The sequence below is a fragment of the Paramormyrops kingsleyae genome, chromosome 16 (genome assembly GCF_048594095.1).
Source record: "Paramormyrops kingsleyae isolate MSU_618 chromosome 16, PKINGS_0.4, whole genome shotgun sequence".
NCBI classification, from domain to species: domain Eukaryota; kingdom Metazoa; phylum Chordata; class Actinopteri; order Osteoglossiformes; family Mormyridae; genus Paramormyrops; species Paramormyrops kingsleyae.
In genome coordinates, this window is record NC_132812.1 from 27378931 (window position 1) to 27404458 (window position 25528).

A 25528-nucleotide genomic window follows, 5' to 3' on the forward strand; every position below is an offset into this window, starting at 1 on the left:
TAGCTGCTGTTGTCAGAAAGGTCGCACACTCACAGCGAATGTGGCAAAGCACCACCTAAAATCTGAAAAGATCCGGCTTAACAATACTCCCATTCAGAGGATCAGAGAGCTGCAGGCACCTCTCGGTACGGGGGGTTTGTTATGTCGGAATCATTTTTATATACGACAATAAGTCAGCTAATCTGCATATCTTCACGAATCATGGTGCATAATTAAGTTGATTAAGTAGCCAAAAGAGGCATTACGCTTGATCTTATTAATCAAATAAACCTATCTATATGCTTCCATTTGCATTTAGATGGATTTTTTTATGTTTGCATCACACGCATAAAAGTATAATCAGCAGGGAAACAAGGTGCGGAGGACCTTCTGCTTCAGGAAATGAACGTGTTTTAACATGTTTCATGGAGAAAAGAAAAAAATCACATAATACCGTGTGAAGAGTGGAGAGCAGGACAGGACCTCTGAATTGCACGGTAATGTTTCCTGACATCCCAGTGATATTTGCAGATCAGTTACATTTTAGTATTGTAAGAATGCACGACATAGAAAATATGTCTTCTGTAGCATTTGGATCCTATAGTATTAGGCTTTGTCTCCAACTAAGCAGGTTATTAGAATAGGGATGTAGGTCAAAAGATGCATGTGATATCAGTCAAGTCACAGCATGCAAGTCTTTGGTCTTCATTGTGTCATTGTTTTATGTAAAGTGGCTCTTTCCACATATCACACAAACACCACGTGAGTAATGACTCATATAAACACTTTGCACAGTGTGGATTTACAATCAGATCATAGAACTATTGACTAAGGCAGCTGTTACAGCAACTTTGATCAGTGGCAGTTTCTATTTGGAGAAGAAACAAAGATTTAATTAAGAAAGGATTTTATTTCATTTATGAGGACTTTATAAAGACTTGTGATTTAGAAATAAGGATTTTAACTGCAAAAACAAGAATTTAAAATAAAGTTTGGCCTTCTGGATATCTGTAATGAAGGGACAGAAGGGAAATCTTTTTTTCACGGCTTATGTGCTTTCTTCGAAACCTAAGCTTTCTGGAAAATACTAATCACTTCCAAACGTCTTTGACTTTGGTTAGTGTTCAAGTGCTTCCATTTTTGTTCTTGGAGTCAACTTTATTGATATATCAGATCATTAGTGTCATGACCAGTGCATTGGAGTGGATCAACACTGATCAAGACTTCAAGATCATCACGTAATCATTTTCTGAGGCACGATTCTGAGACATCGTAAATCATCATATTTCGTATCACAATATGAAAGTCAATTTTTGCCTGTTATTGTTACTTGTGGTGTGTGAGCCTCGTTCATTAATTGCAAACTGATGCATTCAGTTCACCATTCACCAAAAATATGAACATGTTCAATGAACGGCACTCATTTAGTGCGTCCATGCGCAACATTGCTGTTAGACAATAAGCAGAGTACAACCCTAGTGATGAACATTTGGGACACACACAGATGGTACGTGTTATAAAAATAAGCATAAAAGTGTCACACTGACATTAATGAAAGCAAAACAGATGTTATGTCCTCAAAATTCTGTGGACCCTTGTCTGTTCCCCTGAATAATAGAGGAGAACAGGCCACAAATGAGGAAAATCTACATTTTGACTTTCATGATATTCTGAAAGGAAGTGTAGAGGGTGATGTACTCAGCTACACTAACCTCCTTGAGAAACTCCATTCATTTACTCCCAGTGCTGATAAACATTCATACTCATTTTGGAATTCATCATCTGTCCACTAGTAGGGGTTCATGAGTTATGGCCTCCTTTTGGGAAGACGTTTTTATCAAGCATAAATTTAGGGACACCTAAACGTGTGGATGCACATTTATAGAAGTATGGAATTACCCCTCCAAACCCCCAGCACATCTGTGTCTTACATGTCTGTCAGTGTGTGCAGATGACCGTGTAAATACACAGAAACTCAGATTCACATTATACACAGTGCAAACAGCCGAACGTTGTTTTTCCTGAAAGCTCTGTCAGGCACAAACGATTGATCGCAGAGCCTAAAAATAAATATTTACTTTTCGGCAGATTCTGGAGATACTTTTTATAGATTTTCCCGAGCCATAGTTCGTGGTGGCTGATTTATTATATCATGGATGTCTGTGATGTATCACAGACTAAGAATACAGAGCAAATCACTGAAACCTAGATTTCCAGGTCTGTGCAACTTCACCCATCTCTGCAGAAAGCAAAGGCAGATGCTTACTTTTAGGGAGCGATGCTTGTCTTTTGAAGTCTCAGTCACATTATCTTGGGTGCTTAAATTCCCTCTGCATGTTGGAATGATTAAGAGCGAATGACTTTTATGTTTTGTTTTATTCAGATGAAGTGATTTTTGGGTGTAATGTGTAGATTCAGCAATTTTTTTTCTGCACTCTTGGGCAGAAAAATGGGCCAAATCCAAAATTGCAAAATACTAAGATTTTAATGGTCTTAGCAACAAGTCATTGGTCTGAAAATGATCAAGAACTGAAAAAAAAATCCACTCCAGAGACCAGAATCACCATTTGCTTGTCACTGCTCGCTGATGCACTGAACTGTTAGTGTGGAAAAAGCAGGAAACAGGGAAAAGTCACTTGCATAGTCTCCTTGTATGCAAAGATAAAATCATAAAAAGATTTAAATGTTTGATATAAAATTCAAACTAACACATGTGCGGGTTTTCAAACAATATTTACTGCCTGTTTGCTGTGGAGACCCTTAAAGCTTAATGATTAGCAGTTTTGGGTTTGGTCCATTTTTTTCCCCAGGAGTGAACATGAGTGTTCGGTTTTCATAAAGATTATCTTACTGTCGTTGTGTACATCTTGCTGAAACAAAAGGTATAATGTAATTGATTGATCTATGTGTATAAGCTTGCAATCACGCGTTCTACAGGAAAACAAATTTTTGTGTCAATGCACAAATACACATAGACACATACACAGGCACACAAAGAAAGTTGTGGTTACAGTGATTGGTATATGTGCACTAAAACATTCAGGAACATAAACACGCATGGAGTAAGGCCACATTATTACACCTGCTCACATACATCAAATTTCACCGTACTTGCCACCAGTACAATGACGATAAAGGCATTCTGTTCTATAATTCTGCCAATTAAGTTAGATAGAGCAGATAGTAGAGCTGTATTCAAAACCAGATTGCCTCATGAATTGGGTAATTTTGCATTTCAGTTCCAATTTTAATATCGTAACAGTCATTTTATAGCAAATAAATGAATGAAGTCCCCCTAAAAAGAAGCATTATAATTCATAATCATAGCCTGGGACTCAGATCACAATGTGAAAGCTCTTATTTTCCTCATTTCTATTTTTCCTTTTTCCATTCACAGGTAATACATGGTCATCTATTATAGAGCTGGAACATTAGTAGAAAGGGACCCTGGAGTAGCAGTCATCATATATGCAACATAAGTATAGTTACCTGTTGTTGAGATGTGTGCCTGTACCTTAAAGCACTGTTTCCCAAACCCCGTTCTTGGGGACTCACAGACGGTTGATGTTCTTGCTCTCTCCCAGCTCCCTGCCAGACAGTCCACATTTTTGCTCCGGGAGCTGGGAGGAAGGAAAAATGTGAACTGCTGCAGATCCCCAAGGATCGGATTGGGAAACTGTCCTAAAACATTAGGAGCTCATTAAACGTGACATGAAGATGGCCTCACCTGGGTCGTGTACAGCACAGTGAGAAATGTTCTCTGCAAAACATTCCTTTAGATTCTGATAAGAAACTCCCCAATAACCCATGAAACATGATGGAGTGATCTTCTATTCTAGACCACTAATGATGTGGAATGGAAAGAGCGTGCTTTTTATCTTTTATTGAATGAACTTCAACTTATGTTATTGAACTTATTTTTTTATAAGTAGTTTAGAATTACTTGGTGCCTCTCAGTAGCAGATTGTGTCTTATTAGACAGTGCCAGCAAATTATTTATGGCACAAATATCAGTAAACATGTGTTTCTCTTTATTTATGTGCCTATTTCTGTGTCACAGTCAGTCGGCAAAATCTTGCTTAGCAGATCCATCACAGCAATACTTCACTTTGTGAAAAATATATAGATCTAAGTTGCAAATCTCTCCCCCCCCCCACACACACACACCCATAACCCTTCATCCCAGGCCAGTGTCACCTAATAGTTCACTTAATTGCACATACAAATTTTTGTTAATTAAGTAGATTTTCTAAATTAATTTCAGCCCTGTATCAGCAGTTTTTTTTCCCATCCTAAGATTTACAGTTAATGTCCACAGTCCACATTAATCATCAGCTATCATTAATACTCAGTTAATTGGGTATATCAGAACATCGACAACGTTTGACACTTCAAAAGATCAGATGTTCTTTGAAATTTATGTATTGGGCAAGATATAACAAATTATGTGTCCAAATATGCACAAAAATTCAATGCTTACTTTCAGTAATTGATGTTTTAAAACCAAGTACTAAAATAAAAATGAACAATGTAAAACACCCACAGTCTAGGCATTCAGTTGTGGTGCCGAGATTCCTAATATAAATGGTGAGTCTCATCAAACAGGATCGTGAAGAGACAGGAAAATTTTCAAGGAAAAATAAACCACACAATTTCTTCTTATCTTGAGAAAAGGTCTTTTGTTATAAATAAAAAAATCAAATATTGTTAGAAATAGGACTTCCACGGAAGACTTTTTGAGGTTAATGCCTGATTTGTGCCAAGCTGCCATGCAAATCTTTTTTTGGGACAATGACACATATGTCATTGTGGCATCAAAGAATGATCCAGCACTAAAATATGCAAATTTCTTATTTTTTTCATAACAGAAACTTGCGACTGCAACAGAGAGTGTATATAAAGTAAGGAAGAAGAGCTTATCATTTTTGGACTTTATTTCCAGTAATCGGCACCAGGCTTGTTGAGTATTAAATTGAGATCAAGTTTGGTCCTCAGAATAATTTGTCCAAGCAATATTACTGTCTTTCTGTAGGTGTCTATATACTAACAGCAAATAAGAATAATCAAATAAGGGAATGGAAATGAGAAAAAGTTTCCTTTTGCTTGAATTCTTTCTGTAATACTAGGGCATCCTGTTACGAAAGATTATGGTTTCCAAGGTCTTCAACCTTTTCACAGCCATCATTAGACAGGAACAAATTAATACCAGCTTATATCTGGGTCTATCCCCACCCTTTTCTTCCTTTTGACCTTTTCCTACATGAGTTTGATGAAGTAGGTTCCTTTCGTTTCCTGCACAAGTTTCATAAGGCAAACCCATAGTGCGTCTTGCCACTTCGATATTGATTGACTGCAATATTCATCCCCTGAGTAATAAAATCCGTTCTTCTGACATCTTGGTCATTGCTGTGAGTTATGGTTCTAAATCAGCAGGTCCATAATGACTGTGATGCGTCGTGCAATGATATTACAGCCATATTGATGGCTGCCATTACCCACAATTCTCCGTTTGCTTAGCCAGTAATGTTGTTATTGAAAAAAGAAAAGGTCAACAAAGTCAACTCATGGTGATGTATACTCGTGATTTCAATTATTTTATATTCGGCCATTTTAGAGATAATGATAATTACATATTTCAGAAAATGGCTTAATCTAATTTTCCTGGAAGAATGCATTTACAGCCATTCATGTCTGCCCCTGCTGCCATCTTTCTCTGTAAGTATTCAGAGGTGACCCACGCAGGCGGGGGGGACCCAGAATTAGCCCAGTCATTCTTTCTTTCTGTTTACATGAGGGCTATTTCATAGATGCCTCATAAGAGTCTGCCTCAGCATCAATGCAAAGACCAGCCCTCATCCAGAGCCAGAAAAGGTTAACACTTTCTCCTCCAACAGGATCAACAGCAGTACTCAAACCAGGATACATACTGGGGAGCTATGCAAGATTCAGAGTGGTCACTCGTACCCCTTAGGTCCATGCTTAGTCAACCTGTAAAATTCACATACCTGTAAACTGAGTTTCAGATGATGGGAGAATGATTGGAAAAGTCCTTGAGTGTCACTTAAAGACCAACACATGATTCATTGCCAAAGGACTCCTAGTAATGGCTTAACCACTTCCCACTGAGGGATGGCCTCCAGTTCCACACCAGGCAGAGAGGAAGTAGGTCTGCAAAGCATTGTGGGTGCCCATACCACAACCAGCACTGAACACATGCATTAATCAAGGTGTTGCTGAGAAATGGTACTTGCCTTCCTCTGGGTATTGGGTCCTTTCAGGCAATAGCCATTGACTGATGTGTGTTTTTTCCTGGTGCTAATAGTTGTTTTAGCTATTGGGGGACACCATTAATCTATCCAATAAAACAATGGCTGCTCAGTGACAGAGCTCTATTACAGAACGTACAAGACCATCAGCTTCAGTTATGGCAAAATAACATCAAGCCTAACCAATATCTAAGTTCGGAAAAAAAATCCATTTGGCTGCTAACGTGTGACTTGCTAAACACTTCATTCTCCAAGATATGACTTTGTAAAAGCAGCAAAATAATAAATTGTGTCTTTCATGAATGTCATGCTTGTGATAATTAAGGGGAGGATTTGATTATAACTAGGATGAACCCCTATTACAACTGCATGATGGTAAAGTTATTGAGTGCATGTATAGTCCCTGAAAGGTTATAGCATACAGAAGGACAATATGAGCACCTGTGAAGTAATCCAAACAGCACCCTCTAATGGCCAGACAGTGAATTAAGACTCACAAGTTTCACTGCATCAGAAAGTGACCTCTAAATAGCACAGTATGAATTATTTGCTACAGCACATGATATATCATGCTATCAAGCATATCAACGATATCACAGGAAACATACCACGTACACAAAGCCAGCTGTAGCAGACTGTGCTACACTGGTCTGTCATACATACCTTGGGGTAGAAAATGATGCTCAGTATCGCACAACATTAGCACAGATGTCTTGTACCACATAACATTGAAGTAGGTCAATGGATTCACTACGTCAGCGGTTTTCAACCTTTTTTCTGAAGACTCGCCATGAATGCTCGTTTATCTTCAACTCATAATTAATGAGTCTTGAGTGAGCTGTTGATCTAATAAAATAAAGGATGGAAATCATATTAAACTCAATGTAACTTTTCAATTAAATTAAGTCGTACAAGGCTTCGGTTGATAGAAATTAAGTTCAATACTAATTTGTTTTGTTTTGATAATTCCAAATATTTTCAGATAGTCATAAAATATGCCGGACGAGGAAAATTCTATTTTTATTATGATTAAGTTGCCATTGATTAATTGAACTGATGTCCGCTGCCTCAAGTCACTGGCTTCCTGGGAAAGACGGCAGGCTGACCATGACCCTGCACTGGATAAAGCAATATATTTTCACTATTACAGGCATTGCTGGCATAAAAGTGACATTTGTACTTAGCTAACCTAGTTATTCTCATTTTGAGATGATCAAAACCTCAGCTAATCATATAGTCTGATTTTTTATATAGTAAGTTTTTATATGATCAGCTGGAAAGAAAAGCGTAATATAGAGAGAGTAGTATATCTGCTAATTGTGACCCCAGGGTTTTTGTAGCCTACCTGCTAACTGTGATTCTCGTATTTCTGTAGCTTACCTGCTGGCTGTGAGCCTGGTGTTTCTGAAGCTTACCTGCTAATTGTGACCCCAGTGTTTTTGTAGCCTACCTGCTAGCAGTAACTCAAGTGTTTCTGTAGCTTACCTGCTGCCTCTTATCGCTGTGTTTCTGTAGATTACCTGTTGGCTGTGAGCCTGGTGTTTCTGAAGATGACCTACTAGGTGTGAGTCTGGTGTTCCTGTAGCTTACCTGCTAGTTGTGTGCCTTGTGTTTCTGTAGCTTACCTGCTAGTTGTGTGCCTTGTGTTTCTGCAGCTTACCTGCTAGTTGTGTGCCTTGTGTTTCTGTAGCTTACCTGCTAGTTGTGTGCCTCGTGTTTCTGTAGCTTACCTGCTAGTTGTGTGCCTTGTGTTTCTGCAGCTTACCTGCTAGTTGTGTGCCTTGTGTTTCTGTAGCTTACCTGCTAGTTGTGTGCCTTGTGTTTCTGCAGCTTACCTGCTAGTTGTGTGCCTTGTGTTTCTGTAGCTTACCTGCTAGTTGTGTGCCTTGTGTTTCTGCAGCTTACCTGCTAGTTGTGTGCCTTGTGTTTCTGTAGCTTACCTGCTAGTTGTGTGCCTCGTGTTTCTGTAGCTTACCTGCTAGTTGTGTGCCTTGTGTTTCTGCAGCTTACCTGCTAGTTGTGTGCCTTGTGTTTCTGTAGCTTACCTGCTAGTTGTGTGCCTTGTGTTTCTGTAGCTTACCTGCTAGTTGTGTGCCTCGTGTTTCTGCAGCTTACCTGCTAGCAGTGACGCTGGCGTTTCCATAGCTTCCCTGCTAGCTCTGACCTCTGTGTTTCTGTAGGTTACCCACTAACTGTGAGCCTGGTGTTTCTGTAGCTTACCTGCTAACTGTGACCTCTGTGTTTCTGTAGGTTACCCACTAACTGTGAGCCTGGTGTTTCTGTAGCTTACCTGCTAACTGTGACCTCTGTGTTTCTGTAGGTTACCCACTAACTGTGAGCCTGGTGTTTCTGTAGCTTACCTGCTAACTGTGACCTCAGTGTTTCTGTAGGTTACCCACTAACTGTGAGCCTGGTGTTTCTGTAGCTTACCTGCTAACTGTGACCTCAGTGTTTCTGTAGGTTACCCACTAACTGTGAGCCTGGTGTTTCTGTAGCTTACCTGCTAACTGTGACCTCTGTGTTTCTGTAGGTTACCCACTAACTGTGAGCCTGGTGTTTCTGTAGCTTACCTGCTAGCTCTGACCCCTGTGTTTCTGTAGGTTACCTGCTAACTGTGACCTCTGTGTTTATGTAGGTTACCCACTAACTATGAACCAGGTGTTTCTGTAACTTACCTGCTAACTGTGAGCCTGGGTCTTCACTAGCTTACCTGCTACCGCTGACCCCGGTATTTCTGTAGCTTACCTGCTAGCTCTAATGACTCTGGTAAGTCTGACCCCAGAGCCTGTCTGGGGACCATAACCACGGTGTTTCTGTAGTGCATATGATAACTCTGACCTCATTAATGACCTCATCTGTAGACACCCGATCTGAAACCATTGTTTCTCTAACATGCTGATTTTATTTCTTTTTCATTTCCAGTTCTGTTATATTCCATTTGTTAAATTAGATAAGCCATTACTGTCAGAAAGGGGAACTGGTAAATTCATGGTGGCCTCCTCAAATAGCACATAAAGTTGCAATCTTTCCCCACTAAATATCAATGACAGGTCTCATTATGTGTGATGGATTTGACTCATAATTAGACTCAGCGCTGCTTCGGACTATTAACACAAATGTGTGAGAATGTGTTTTCCCCTCATGTCCCATTTGCTTGGCTGCACACCTTCAGCATTTCTCCCCACCTGCCGTGTCTGTGGCCTCCCTAATTGACAGATAGATAAAGAAAGCTGCAGAACAGGAGGTCTGCTTGATTTTTTCCTTTTGATATGTCCATAGAATCTTCTCGGCTCAGTGTCCAAGGGACTTGCATCTCCTACCAAATCTGTAAATTAATATGGAAAATGTTCCATATTCTGCAAATATGGCATAATTTAATAAGTATAATGTAAATACAGTATCACCAGTTTGAATATAATGACATAAATTTTTATTTTATTATCGTATCCATGAAACCATTTCCCTGTTGTTTCATAATTTTAGTATTGAGATGTATAGCTTGTTTGAAATAAAGTGGGGCTTAATTACATGGACGGCCCATTTTGTGTCAAATTAGTGTCTACAGTTTATTAGTATCAATATATTCATGCAATATATTTTCATATTGGATGGCACGGAAAATAATAAATCACACTTCTTGGTAATCGGTTCTTAATGAAATCATTGATCAGTATTATTTAATGCATGCATACTATTCAATGTCAGGACCCAATGTAATATCAGAAAAAACTAAATTAAATGAATTCAGAATAGTCAGTCTAAAGCTCAGAATGATACTACCATCCCTCTAAAATATGCAGGTGCACTCGTGGAATTAGAATGTAATAGTGATATCATGTGTTTAGCCTTTATTAGGCCCTTGTGAGTTCTCATTGCACTAGTTCTGCACACAAGGCTCAGACCTCTACTATTCTGTATCTCCTGTTGCATTTTCATGCTAGTCATTAAACGATTTAAGTGCAGTAAACAAGGAGAAGTTGTAGTTAACCTGCTATCATCAGATTGCAAAAACACATCACTACTTCCTACTAACCGTTTACAGTTAAAAGTATACCTGGCTAGAAGTTAGAACCCTAAGCCTCCTGCATAACAAAAACAAAGTGTGAACACAAGGGACCGATGTGTTCAAGGAGCCAGTGTCCATCCGGTTATACTGCACCTGCTCAGTCAATCAATAGAATATATTCTAGATGGATACATACCTGGCAGGGGAGATACCATGATCACGAAGGGAGTTCAGCCAGGCCGAGGTTCAGCCATTGCACTGCGGCTGTGGTGACCCCTGCAAATTCCCCAAATGTGAGAATCTCAACTGCATGATTTCTGGTAGTGGGGGACTGTGTTCACATCCTCCCCTGATTTTTTGTAGCGATGGCCAAATGAAGCTTCATGAACCATTTGCTGTATTTTCTGAGCCCACTAGATGGTTCTCTCTGTTCATAGAAGTGGACCAAAGCAAACTAAGAGCACCATCTAGTGGGCTCAGAAAATACAGCAAATGGTTCATGAAGCTTCATTTGGCCATCAGTAACTTTTTGTTTTTTGGAGGTGGCAGGGTGGTGAGTAGTGTGTGGCTGTCCACAGACCCCTAAGCAAGGCCCTTAATCCCCAGCTCCATAAGCACCATGTGTAGCTAACCCATTGCAGTGACCCCCAAGTTTGCTCTCACCTGTATATGTATCTATGTGTGTCTCTGGGACAGCAGGATGGGGTAGGCAATCATCATCATCATCATCATCATCATATGCATAGTAAATGGTACTAAGTGCATTCTGGTGTCATTTCCATTTTATTTTATAATATAATACTTATAGCATAGATGATTAACTATAAGGAATGTATTTTTGAAAAAGAAAGGGTTTGGCTATGACCAGAGTCGTTCTTGAGAGAATGTGTTTGTGGAAGAGGCTCAGAAGTTACTGTGCAGGACTCTTCAGTGACTTGCGATCAGATCTTGCTTGTCTCTCACAGGACGTAGGCAGAGATATTAATGGTCTCTCAGTGATGTTGGCGCACAGGTGTTGAGCTACCCTCACTTGGAACATGAATCATACTATGAGGAAATATCTGAATAGGGTCATAATTAAAGAGGCAGAGTTCAGCGTAAGAACTAGCCAGACGTCCTGTGTGCAGGAATTTCTGTTATTGGTCCGGAACCGACTAACTACAAGTTGTATCTCTTGGGCAATGTGTGGTAAGGAGCCAATCAAAGTACACAGCATAAACTGTAGCAGGGACACAGTCAAGGAAGGGCATCCATGCAATATCCTTCTGGATGCTGGGCAAGGTTTTGTAGATTATATTCCAATAGATTTCATGAGGAAAGGGATTAAGTCGGCTTAAGGAAAGCATTGACTCCATTTTTAATGGACACATCACATAACCCTCTCCTGGGATTTTGCAGGTTGCTTTGGTAACTTCCTAATTTAAACATTCATTAGTCAAAATATTTTTCAGCCATCCTACTTTCGATACATTTTTGCTGGTGCAAAGCCATTGTGTCCTGCTAGTGAGTTTGTTAGTAAAGGGTTTTCAACATGCTGACACAGGTGCGGGATGATAAATCGGGCCCTATGAGCTCTCCGTGTGGGAAAACAACTTTGTGACGTGTTTATGTTACACAGAGTTTACAATGACACATTTACAACCCTTACACTGGACTACAAATCAAATAAGCGTTTCATACTTTAATGTGCATTTTTATGATATTGTTTAATTTCCAGTTAAATAGTATAACATTATGATGCTTTTGTTATTTAAATTTTTTTACCTGATAGTTGTGTTTTATGGAGAGGCTTTGATGCTTGAACTTTGTCAGTTGGTTGATGTCCCTTATATTGTTGTTGCCTTGTTAGGTTACCTTGGGCTCACAGGCAATGCAACCAGCCCCCACCCCCCGACTCCTCGAGTAAACAGCACTTGGCCCCACTGGCTCCAACATGCAATGAGTTGCTTTTGCTGAGTCCTGGGGGGCCCCGTCACAATTAGGGCAGTAGAGGTGATCGGGAAAGCTGTGTTTTTCTTGGTCATGTGCTCAATGTGGGGGTGGAGGCCAATTGAGATGCATTAACGGTCCAAGAAGAAAAAAGAAGGCAAGGCGTTTCCTGCTCAGAAAACTTTTAAGGGATGAATGATGTTTTTAAAAGCTTTTGATGTCAGATGACTTCAATGGAAGTATTTTCTGCTCTGCGTAAAAATAGTACCTGAGTGGCTTGAGTAAATCATTTGGTTAAAAAGCATATCAATTTTGTTTCTTCTGAATAAAGGAGCTATCAGCTAGCTAATATAATCTGTACCTGAAATCTAAGATGTCAGTAATTGAAATGAATTACGTTGACGGGCCCTTAATTGCAAGAGAAAAAAAATCATGTTTGTTTCATATCCTTTAAAGAAAGCCTACTTAATTTCCTGATGCTCTTTAGTGGCCCAGCATTAAACTCAAACCAGACCTCTGGCCCTTGGATCCATATCATCTACAGTACATTAAATATCACAGCTTTCAAAAACAGCACTGGCAAAATGCGGCAAAATTTGTAGCCGGACAAATAGGTGAAGAGTAAAAGCATTAACTACAGAAGTTACTTCAGTCTGTGTGTGTTGCTAAACAATGGGATGGCAGGGGAGATACCATGAAAAAACCTCAGGGTGAGGAGCAAGTAGGAAATTCAGTTCACCAGGTTCTAATTAGCCTAATGTGGAGCATCATGTCAAACAAAAACAAATGACAGCTGCTATCTCAAATCAGCGTTTGAACCCACAACCTTGGACAAATCAAACTACACCCCTTTCTATTCCCAGCGTATCTTAGTAACCAATTATTGCTGCCATTTATAACCAACACATTAACGTAATAAATTGCTTTTGGGCTTTATAGCTGGATCATTTGAAATGGAAGGGAAATATACTGTAAAATGTGATTGTTTTAAACATCGTGAAATTGGAGCATTTTCCAGTATAACATAAAAAAGTGAGGCGCTGATTCAATATGACAAAATATTATTACTCAAAAATGTGTCAGAATGTAATATAATCTCATGTTTCTTGTACTTGCATATTTAATGCTTCTAATCATGTAGGACAACGTTCACACTAGGCTGGTATTACAGATACCAAGGATTAAGTGTGTTAATGTTCAGCCATTAAGTAACTTTAACTGGATACTGACCTTGTAAATCGTGCAAAGTTGACTAGGGCAGTGATCATGGTCACTCATTTCAGAAGGGTTCTATGTTTAAACTTTAGGTTTTACCATTATTTGATTGTCTTACCATTCCTTAAGATTAAGTACAGTGTAACACTGCCGAATGTTGACATATCCTCCTGAGACCCCACCCATTCATTTATGTCCATTGTAGTGGACATTTTATTTTTGCATCTATCTTTTCACTGATATTAGGAAACATATTTATTCCTGTTGTACACTAAAGGGGACATGCTGTGAAATTAAAAATAAAAATAAATTTGAAAAAAATCTAAATTGTAAGATGTCTTATTTCCTCCAAAGACAAATAACCTAAAATTGAAGGACAGTTTTTTCCTTGGGTCTAAGGAGGATATAGTGTTCTGCATATGTTTCTGTGGAAAACGTTTGTGTTTATATATCAGTTCTAATTGTGTGTAGGTCAGATTCTGCTTTTGCTATTTTGAATACCCTATATAACTGATATATTTCACTTTCAAATCAGGAACTTCTTGTCTTGTTTATGGAATGTAGCTCATCAGTCATCCATATACTATCTGGCAACTGATAGCCCCAACCACTCTGGAGTTCTTGCATTAGGCTTTACAGAAAAGTTACATTTGTAAAGTAAAAGCAGACTGCAGTAGCAGATTGAATTAAGAATGTCTGTCATGTCACGTGGGACAAAGGATTCTAAAGAGGGACGGAAATGATTCAGATCTTGATATTGCTGCTGGGAAGAAACATGAGGGTTCCAGAGGACAAACAGCAACCCCTGCTGGTCATACTGGGGATGGACAGGATCTGTCATGACAAGTCCCCCCCCCACACCCCTCCGTCCCGCCCAAAGCGTGCATTCCAGGCACGGGAGACACAGCCACAACATGGACAGGACCGATGGGACCGAAGACCAAACCAAAGCGGCACTGAGAAAAGGACCAGAAGACGCAGGACTCGATCAGTGACATGAAGTAAAACTGACACCAGGCAAGACATGGGGGCAGAACACAGAACAGGACACACAGCAGGACTAGGGGTACAGAAAAGGCAGGAGCAGAACCAAAAGGGCAACAGGAGAGACAATCACCATGACACATTCCAAGACAGGACAAACAAGTAGAGGGACAACAGAGACAGGAGCGGAAACATAAGAGGGAGCCAGAGGGGACACAGACCAGGAGACAATAAAGGCAGGACAGGGTAACAGGGCAGGTTCTAGTGCTGTGTCCCATTTACCTCAAAGGTTGGAACTCGGAACTGGGAATGACATCACACACGAGTTAACAGTGTTCCGGTATAGCAAGCTCGAAAGCCATTTAACAATACCCAGGACCCATTTCAAAAAGCAAGATTTCTTGCTGACCCAGCTAACTTGTCGGAATTAATTTACCCCAGTTTAAATGGCCTTCTTCTTCATTCACTTACATTTCGCCCAGACTACCTTAAATCCGACAAGTTGTCTGCTTAAGCAAAAAATCCTGCTTACTGAAACTGTCCCCGGTTCTAGCCCGGTTAATTGTTAGCCATTGTTACCAATATCAGTGGATGACAACACATTATGCATTATTTTGCACATAAACACACCGTAGTAACATGTCCACCTAGAGCGGTTAGACAGAACTGTGTGCGCAACCAATTTAATGAGTCACAGATAAGACGTAAGTGCTAATAAACAGGATAAAACTACAGCTTAATCTTCTCCTGCTAAAGGGCGCAGCCATCTTGAATTCTGTGCTCGGGGTTGTGTCGATGCCTCTGACTTCACGAGACGGGAATTCCAACTCCATCCAGACCACCGGACCAAAGGGCCTTGGGGGGCCAGTGGACCAGGTGGCACCGATGACACAGCAGGCCTGGAGCAGCAGTGCGCCATCAGTCCTGGGACCTGGGACCAGATCAGCCTAAGCATTGAGCTGAAGGGCCCAAGGAGCTGGACTCTGGGAAAGACCCATTGTGTCTCACTCTAAGTCTTCCAAAATGGCATCTTCCGGATCGATCCCATCCGGCCTGGCGGCAGCCATAGGGTTGGGCATCGGCTTGGCGGCAGTCCGGGAGTCGTACGTCGGCCTAGTGGTGAATGGCAGAGGATTCAGGTGGCAGCAAGGAGGCCACCCAGGCAACAAAGTGAGACAAGGTGGGTGCCAACAGATCACTAGGAGACCAGGTGGGCGCCAGTTGGACAGCTAGAGGTGAACAGTGTGCAGCCAGGGAACCTGGAAAGCGGGCAGGGCCTCCCTGTGAGATGGACTATGAAGCAGAGCAGGCCAAACAGCCCACAAGAGTGTTCTGACCAGGGGAGTGGTCTCACCTGGGTCAGGTTTGGGTGGCACAGTTGCCACAGGGTCAGTCGCGAGAGATACGACCCAGGAGCCGAGAGCTTAGGTTCTGGAGGTGCCACAGCGGCAATGACGGGCTCTGAGAATGCAGCAGAGGTGAGGATGGGCTCTGGAGGTGCAGCAGAGATGAGAACAACCTCTGGGGGTGCAGCAGAGGCAAGGATGAGCAGAGTGGGCCCTAGTGAGCCAGACTTTGAAGGCTCAGGACAAGCAGTTCTGGAGGTTAGCGATAAGCGGCAGCCTCATCCAAGCTGGGCTCAGAACAATCAGGTATGGCAACAGCTTCCCCTGGGCAGGGTTCTGGAGGTGTGGTGGTGGCTTCCCCTGGGCAGAGCTCAGGAGGCACCGGTCAGGTGAGGTGGCAGCCACGGGCACAGCCCGATTCCTCTACTTCTTCTTGCTTCGTCCAGAGTGGGGAGTTGTGGTGAGGTGACGAGAGCTGGTGGGTTGAGCTGTGGAGAGCCGGTGGGATGAGCTGCAGCAAGTTGAGAAGAGCCAGCGGGCTGAGCTGCGGAAAAGCACCAGACTAAGCGGCTTCACGCTCGAGTAGCCGCTGCATGTCCCCCATACAGGGTTGGACCTTCTCTGCCTCCTGGGAATCTGCACCTGGGGTGAGCCCTGCTAGCATCTCCCCTGCCTGCATGAAGAGTGCCCAGGCCTAGGGCACCCTCCACATGGCAGGATTTAGCCTCCACTCCAGGTGGCCATCCAGGAGGGAGAAGAATTTCTCAACTCACAGGCAGGGTGGCTCTGGAGAAGCAACGTGCAGCAGGACCATGGCAGGCTCTGGAGAACTAGGAATCCTGCTCAGCATCAGCTTGAGCCTGACTGTAATCGGTCTCCTTTTCCAGCGCCGTAACCCATATGGGGTTGGCACCAGTGGGACTATCTGCACAGCACACAGCTCCGCTAGCGCGCTGGGATCATCAGGCCCCTCCAGATTGCTGTCACTTATTGAGTCAATTACCGGATTGTCCATGAGCCGCCGAGGTGAGCAGGGAAGAGGCTTGGGTTGAGAAAGGAGGCTAGGTGTGGTTTTAGATCATGCTGGCAGAGATGCGGAGTGTAAGGGGCTCCAGAGAATTTTCACTAGGCGATTTGCGGAGTCCAGTCATTCTGTCACATCGTAATGGACGAAGGACTCTGAGGCAGGTGTCAGGGGAGCAAAAGGGGCTTTATTACCAAAACAGGAGCAGGGAAACAAATAGGACCACAAGGGGTCAAAATGAGAAGATTAACTCTGAGATGAGCACAGGCAACAGGAGGGCTGACATTAATGACCGGACTGGGGAACACAGGACTGGGAAGCGCATATATATGGGGCTAATGAAGGGCTGATATGATTCAGGTGTTGACGTTTACCACAATAGGATCAGGGATTATGAACGGGACACACATGGGAAGAAAACAGGAGGATTCCGGAGGACCAGCAGCGACACCTGCTGGTCATACCGGGGAATGGACAGGACAGGTCGTGACAACATCTCCCTGCTGAAATAGAATGACAGAGGACAGTCACCTGCTACGGGGAAAATTAGGTTTTGGATCTGGACTTCTCACTGAAGATTTGGTGATCTTAACCATGATTTGGAGAGGTGTGGTCTTTGACTTACATAGAACAGGGGAGTATGCATATTTTCTGGGTATCAGCAGAACCTGTGGGAATCCTGAGGCCATCAGTCCTTGATGAAGGGCTCGGGTCACGGATGGAGTTCTCGAAGAGTGATGATGGATGATACCTGAGGCCTGGAGGAAATGGGAGGGGAATGGAGAGGACTCTGGGTGCTGCAGGGAAGTTGCACGCTGAGCTTAGCTGTCTAGGATGCTGTAATGGGGGTTGTGATCCCGTCTTCAGCAGAAGATGGCCTTGGGACGTTGAGGACTGCTGCTCTAAGTTCCACATCTCAGTAAAGGTGTTTGGGAGAGCTAATCGTCTCAGTAAACAATACATATACGCGTAATGTATGGAGACTGTGTAGAACCTGCATCAGTAATGTGGCTTGGATTTGTGTTATAGCTCCTGCTCAGTGCTGACGAGCAGAGCAGGCAGGAGGTGAACCCTGTGTGTAATGACTTCTCTCTACTTATATGGAACAAGGGCAGCAAATTAAGTTTAATTATTTATGCGTAATTATTAAGTTTAGATTTGATGGTGTAACCATCCATCTTTGGATTAGCAGACCATTATTCTTCAGTGTATTAATAGAAAGCGATTCATCAGTTGCCTGTGTTAATTGTTAATTGTTGCATCTGTGGAAAGTAGATAAAGTTTCATGAGAAGAGAGAGCAGCCATGACCAAAGACAAGAGGAGAAAATGGTTCCTCTTGCATGCTGTTACATGTTTATTACTCTTTTTGTTTTTCACTGATGTATTTTCTAGTTGTATGTCTGCATATCTTTTGAACTGTTGATCCTATTTTACATTTTTAAGAAATGAACAGTTTATGCTCCAGGGTTTTTCGTATTTGAGATTCTAGTTCAGCCAACTCAGGTATTATTAGGTGGAGAAGACAGACAAGAAAGAAATAAGGAGAAGACAAATGGTTCCACAACACACTCTCTGCTGGACTGTTATGGAAGCAATTAAATATCTTCTTCACTGTTGTTTCCATTGCACTTGGTGTCATAACAGTCGTAAAAAGAGTGCTAACTATTCCGTGTGTAAGAGCTCCCCCTAGTGGTCAGAGTCAAAGCACATATCTGTTGTGACACTGGAATAATGGTGCACTGGTGTCTTAAACTCACTGCAGGAGAAATGCACCATAGTACCAACACACTGGAATTGTGGCGCACCGGTGTTACTAACAACCTTAAACTGAATTATGCCAATGACACTACATTTATCAGACATATTAAACAATAATGTGAAACAGCCACCGGGAAATTAGCAGAAAATGAGTTGCTTAACACCTTGACTAGAGTAATAAGCACTGAAAAGTTCCCATTATCATGAATGGTCAGGCAATAGACCTACTGGACTGCTTTCAATTTCCTGGTCACCGGACTTCCAGTCTTTAGTAAGTGTCAAACTGAAACATTCTTGCAGCCATACTGAACACATACTGAAAAAAACAAAACAGACAAATGCAAATTTATCAAATTTCCCAACGTGTTTTCCTCTCTTACTGTTCAGCACTGCAAAAGATCCATCCATTCAATGAGACAGTTCAGACAGCTCTCACCTCACAAAAGACCAATTTCCAACTATTTAAAGTGACCAGATCATTTAATACCAAAAGACAACAGCACACAGGAATATTAACCTGAACACGTAGACAATGGGCTTAGTCTTGATCTTGTCACTGACCTTCACAGCATGTGGAAAACAGGATTCATTCTGTCCTCTACATACTTCTACATTACTGGTACAAAGGGTTTTCCTTGCCTTCTGTGCTTGTATGCAACCTCAATGGGTAATGGCGCTTCCTCGGGTTTTATAGTGATTCAGTAACTGCTCGCATTTCGAACACTGAGTGCACAGTACAATATTCTAGCTAATGAGGCGTTTCGTGTGTCATCATCAGTCTGCGTCGGCTGTAGGCCTTTCGATAGACGGCCGTGTTTCTGATTCCGGCGTGGCGGCGACGTATGGAGTCACACCGCCCTTTTTCTTCAGGGCAGAGCTGCATGAGGGGAAGTCAGTAGCCCTGAGTGATGTTTCTGCTAAGACAGCTGAACAGGAAGCGGCGCAAGGCACGATCTGAAAATAGTCTGTACACATAGATTTAACTGGCGTGCTCAGGCTGCCCATTCAGCAGAAGTTCTGCAGGGTGTAGCAGGCAATGTGTGTGCATGAGGTGCCTGCCCAGCTATGTGTACTGCAGGAGTAAACCAGAGTAAAGTTCCTCTTCATGAAAAACCGCTCCGATCCCTTCATCAGCTGGGCTGCAGCTACGAGCCGTGGCTCTCTGTATAAGGAGATTTACCTAGCAGAGAGTTCTGTGCTGTACATGATAGATTCCGCCTGTCTGTCAAAAAGGCTATATCTTCAAGGCAACAAATGCTAGAGATGGACCTTTCGGTAAGTTATCTGAGGTTACCAGGCTGAAAGAAGCAAGCAGGAAGAGAAAAAAAACCAACAGCTATGGAAACGTTGCAGATAATTCCCTCGTGGCATGTTATGGGAAAATGAGGGTGAGTCTTTAGCAAAAGAAGATAACCAACAGCATGCATTTTACTGCATGCTGGTCTGAAAAAGCAGTTTATAAGGTGGTCAGAGCTGGGGGGGGGGGGGGGGGGGGACTTTAAAGGCTGCCTGAGATTAATATTAAAATGAAAGAACTCAGTGATAGTGGGACTCAAGAGGACCCCTGTGCTTTATGCTTCAAAAAGGCCCGTGGTAGCAATTCTCTTCAAGAAGATAAAATTCCTGCAGCCATTATGAAAATGTCTTTCTTGCAATGTAACACCCTGCGAGGTGATTTAGATCAGTTTGCTGATTGTTGAGGGGTATTTTCGTTGTGTAACAATTTATAGTCCCAGCAACTCATAACAATTCTGGTATGGATGCGAAAAGCCATCATCTGGAATAATAGTGTACCTGAAATGTAAGAAAAAGTCAGTATGTTTCATTAACAGCTATTGTGCAGTTTTATTCAATCATTTATTCTGGAGAAATGGAAAAAGCCCGGTTCTTATTATGCCTGGCTTTGCTAAGATGGTTCACAAATGCCCCCAGAAGTTACCAGATGTGTTCCCACATTTCTTGCGCTTGACGAATATTTCTCTATTCCCCAAAGAACATCGGGGTAGCGTCATAGCTAGTGGCAAGATGCTGACACAGAAAGCAGGAAACACGGAGCTCGGGGCCAACATTACAGAGGATACAGCCTCAAAAAGCAATAAAAGATGCCTGACAGTCTGTCGACGGCGGACTGCAGCACAAAATAAAGGGAAATTGGAGCCCGGCAACTTAGAGATTTACAGCAAACGTAAACAAATAAGCTAACGGCTTCTGGAGAAGACCGGAACAGAAATTGCAGGAAAGACAAGTCCACGGGCAAAAAGCCAGCCTGAGGAAAACAGGATGAGTGAGACAGCGCAGGAGCCACACAGAGATCTGGCAGGGAGGGGGCCCTGGAAATCTGCAGCTCATTGGGAGGCAAACAGCAGCACCGAGCGCGAGTCCACTTCCTGAAGACGGTGCGGACCTTGAGAATCTGACGCAGGAGTGTGAGGACTCTTGGACTTCCCAGTGCTCTAAGAATAAACTGGCTTGACTGGCTGTACTGGGATTGTCTAATCACTTCTTTCCCGAAGCAGTTTTAGATACCGGACATATACTCATTTTAAACAAGCACTTATCGAATGCAGGGTCTCGGAGAGCCTGAAGCCTATCCCTGAATGCACAGGGCAGACTTGCGACAGGATGCCAGTCCATCACAAGGCACACACTCGGGTAATTTAATGACACAGATTCACCAAAATGCTGTGTTTCAAAGCTGAGCAAAAACAGAGAGAACCAGAATCCAAGCTAAAGGCTGGCAGGTGTGAGGCCACCAACTGAGACCCCCTGGTACTGACCAGTTACTGCTACAATGTAACCAAACGATCAGGCACATGCACCATGGCAGTAATTATACTTCCCACCCCTTTGAAACTTTCCTGTACATAAACTCCCGGGATCAGGGCTCCGGCTTCCAGGTCCGGCCGTCCGAAAATTCAAACTGACGAGAGCAGATGTCGTTAGAGCTGAAGCTGCTGGTGACCTGGTGTTCTGGCATTAATGTGCAACTGCGGCACTGATGACAAAGCCGGCACGGCGGAAATGCCATGGCAATGCAGGAGCAGCTGTCTCTGTGCCTCCCACGGCGCCCCCCCATCAACAAGGGCCACTGTCATGCCCCCAGTGCCAGACCCCCTGCCACTGAAAATTAGCAAGTGTCCACTCAGTCCTGGCTCCATCAGCTGCCTTGTCTTAGCAAGCCTAATATTACTTATCCATCTGTCCATCCATCTTTGTTTATCTTGGTCAGGGTCACGGAGGGGGGACCTGGAGCCAATCCCAGGCAGCAAAGGGCACAAGACCCGACGACATCACAGGGCATGCTGTAATCTGTGAAGTGGATTCTAACGATGTGCCAAACGATTCACTCATTGAGAAAACAAGTTACTGTACGTTAAGACACGTGAACAATGTCTCAGCTGAGTGATAAATGTGTAGAATACATTACTATTACCTGTGTAATTGAAAACAACCGTTTCATTACATCAGTCACCCGTATCATTATGAGAAGATCTAAATGAATCTAGGCTCAACTGTTCCCAGGTTAACGGTCTGAGCCCCATCAAAAAGGATAGAGGGAGTTTAATGAGCTGCTGTCCCATGTTCTCTATCCCTTTCAGCTGTTTGACGGATGCCCCATCATCTCAGAATGTCATTCTGAGTACTTTTATCATTCTTTTCATCAGTCTAGTTTTGTTTTCTGCAGGTAAAAGAAGGATTGCAGAAGCAATATAACAAATACAACATGCAACACAACGGCAACGCACCGCACGGGTCTGTCAGCGACAGAAGCACGTCTGGGTATTCTGAGTGTGTTCTCTGTGCTTGTTTAGAGAGAAAGATACAACACTAAGAAGAAACAAGGTGGCTTTAAGAGCAAAGCGCAAAACATCAAACCAAAAGGAAAAATCTCTCACCTCGTCATCACATATATACAGTGTGTTCACAAATATCTGAAAAATATTGCCTATTGAGGAAAATTATATAATTAGCCTTTAAATCTATAATTGATTGTGCTGCTTTACTCATTGTTAGATAGACTGCATAGAGCAGGGCTCTTAAAATTTAGACCTCGATTCCAAATCCAGGCCGTGTTTTCAGTTTTCCCAGGTAGTTAGTTTAATAATTACTGATTCCGATTGGCCACTGAGGCTTCACACCTGGCTCACAGGTAAAGGAAGGCTGGAGAATCAGCAGAGCTGGTTTGAATATCTCTGGTCTAGAGAAACACTGAATTAAAAAATGTTAAAATACATTTTGACAGTTGAAGATCACGTGTGAAACGTATGCATCCCTATATCCCTGTATATCTGAAGCTAAAAAAGTATTTACAGAGTCAGCTACAGTACATATTAGTGAATTTTTTTTGTAATTATAATATAATAAAATATTATTTAAATTTATTCAGTGAGCGACTGTGCACATTTGATGTGTCCTATTTGGACATTTTTACAGCATAAGATTACCTAAATTTAATTTATGCATGAAAGCGTTGGCTGTCTTTCTTGCAGCATAAAGCATACGGGAGAGCAGCAGGTATGAAGCACACACACACCAAGCTAAAGCGTGTGTGGAACCAGCAGGACAGACCCAGAATGGAGCCGAAAGGGGAAGCTGATGGAGGAGGATGGCCACATCTCCGCTGGACAGAATCTCCGTGGCAGGTACACGGTATCAATCAGTAGCGGTTAATCTAATCTGCCTCCCTCCTGCTCCATCTCCTCTCCAGCAGACGGAGGCTGACACAGAGACGGAGGTGAAGAAATCTTAAGCTGTCTGAGATGCCTTCTGTAGAGTGACAGGAAGACAGGACACTGACATCTTAGATGTTGTAAGGGGGTGATATATCAGCACCAGACACATGTGAGCTACATATTTGTATAATAGTCTTTAGTTAACAGTTTTCAGGTTTTCTAAGAAATAATTACACATGTTTTTTTTTTAAACCCAGATGGGAAAACAGAAGGTAATTTCCATGGTCAATGACACCCAAAAACAGGAGCCTATGTCAGGCTGCTTCTGCTTGACTTAGAAGGCAGCATAGGTGTGGAACTGATCACGCGGAGCTTCACTGAGAACGACGGACGGCCCAAAAGTTGACAGAGTATCGGAGAGCTTGTCACACCACAAACTGCACTCTGTCTGTTCCCGGTGGGCTCCAGCGATCAGCCACCTGTGCGTTTTACAGGGATGTCCAACAGACAGTAATCTAATTATTATTGTAAAAATGGGATGGAAAAAATAAAGATTTTAAAAACTGCACCAGTGTGAGTATAAATGGCTTTTTAAATTTGAGTTATTAAACCTGATTATCTTTACAAGTTTACAGTGATGCACAATGACTGTTGCCGATGCCCTAATACTGTTATTTGTCAATATATAAACTGAGGAAAAGGATTTTTTTTGATAGTTGACAAAAATAGTACTATCCAAAAGCCTTAGGTAGTCCAAGACAATAATGTTTAAATTATCGTCATGCTGATATAAAACTGTGATATTTTCTGTGTCAAAGAGTCAGCTTGGCCATTTGAAGACCTCTCTGCTGTCACCCCAGTATTTGCAGCAACCCCCCACTATACTCCTGTGTTTTCCTGACTTCACTGCTGCCCCCCATTGAGCTATTTAACTAATTTGACTAATTAATTAATTAATTAGGCTGATGGTTTAAATTTAATGGACGCATGGAATGGGCCTGAGGAGAAGCTTGAGAACTGTACCCATGTTCATCTAACCATCCAACAAGATATCAGTAACTTTTCACAGAACAGAAGAAATTCTTTATGCTTTATGTTTTATTGTGTTGTTGTTAATTTGCATATGTTCATATGTTTCTTTTCTGAGCAAATATACTCTTGCTACTCAAATAAATAGCCTTAAATCTTATGTTTGACTACACAAGACCTTTGTACAGTACTGTATATTTTTAGCTTTTGGTGATAGGAGTAAGGTCTGTTAAAAACCCCTGCCATTCATCCCCCTCTGTCCATGTCCCTACCCTGTACTGAGGACAACAGACAACAGTAATGAAAGCCGCCCCCCTCCCCATTTTGGAACACCGTCTACCCTTCCAGCAGCAGACGTTTGCTCATTGCACGTGCTTGCACTGTTGCTTGGGTATTGACAGTTCGGCCATCCCCTATGGGAATCTCTTACGGTGAGTCTTCAGACCTGTGGAGATCTCTGGGAGAACACCGAACACCGTCCATCTGCTTCACAGGGTCACATGCTCACTCTTAGGATCGTTCCGGGGGATTAGGTGCCGGGTTTGGTCTCTATCTTTCCTCAAGGCCCCAGTCTGACATCAAACTGGCTTTGATCTCCTCTGATTCCAGACTTCTCCGATAGACCAGGTTTATCAGAGCTTAGATGGGCTGCGGGGAACGAGACGTGGTCGTACACATCATATACAGTTGGAGAGATGGGGGAAGATCAGTATATTCGAGCCCAATTAGAGGAGCATCAAGCAGGAGGTTCAGGGTGACACCTGACGCGGCAGCGCCCACCTGGTGCTCCTGCCCCCGCCTGGCTTCTTGTAGAAACCGGGGTTCATCTGATCCCTATTTACCTCAGGTGGGATATTTTTGTGCTGGCATATTGACACTTTTTGCCTCCCTGATTACAAGGTTACATCAGAATGCAGGCACACATTGCAGTACATCCACAGTGGACAGGCTCTCCTTCTTTGGCTAAAAACAACAGATTCACACGTGTAACGAGGACAGGGCATCTCACACCAAGCTGATCACCTCCGACATGGAATCAAAACTAGCCGTGATGCTCCATAGAGACTCCATCGCTCCTGGATAATAATCTAACTGCCCACAATTAAGGATCATTATGAGAATTTGACCATGTCTTTAAAAAACAGCATAACGCGAGTATTAGCACATAATAGCACATGAGTTTCATAGCAAACCCTTGGCTCCTAAGTATATAAATTATTCGAGTCGACGTCAAGGGCGACTTTGTGCCTGCGGCCTCCATTTTCCCCAAAGAGACGTGTTCATTACAAGACCTCTGCTCCCCATTGTCTGAGAATTT

General features: G+C 42.5%; 1 non-coding gene across 1 annotated transcript; it reads left to right on the top strand.

Moving 5' to 3' along the window:
* Window positions 1–10439: 10439 nt before the first annotated feature.
* Window positions 10440–10603, top strand: LOC111850225 (U1 spliceosomal RNA). The gene has a single exon (XR_002839741.2). It is a non-coding gene; the product is annotated as a U1 spliceosomal RNA (small nuclear RNA).
* Window positions 10604–25528: the final 14925 nt, after the last annotated feature.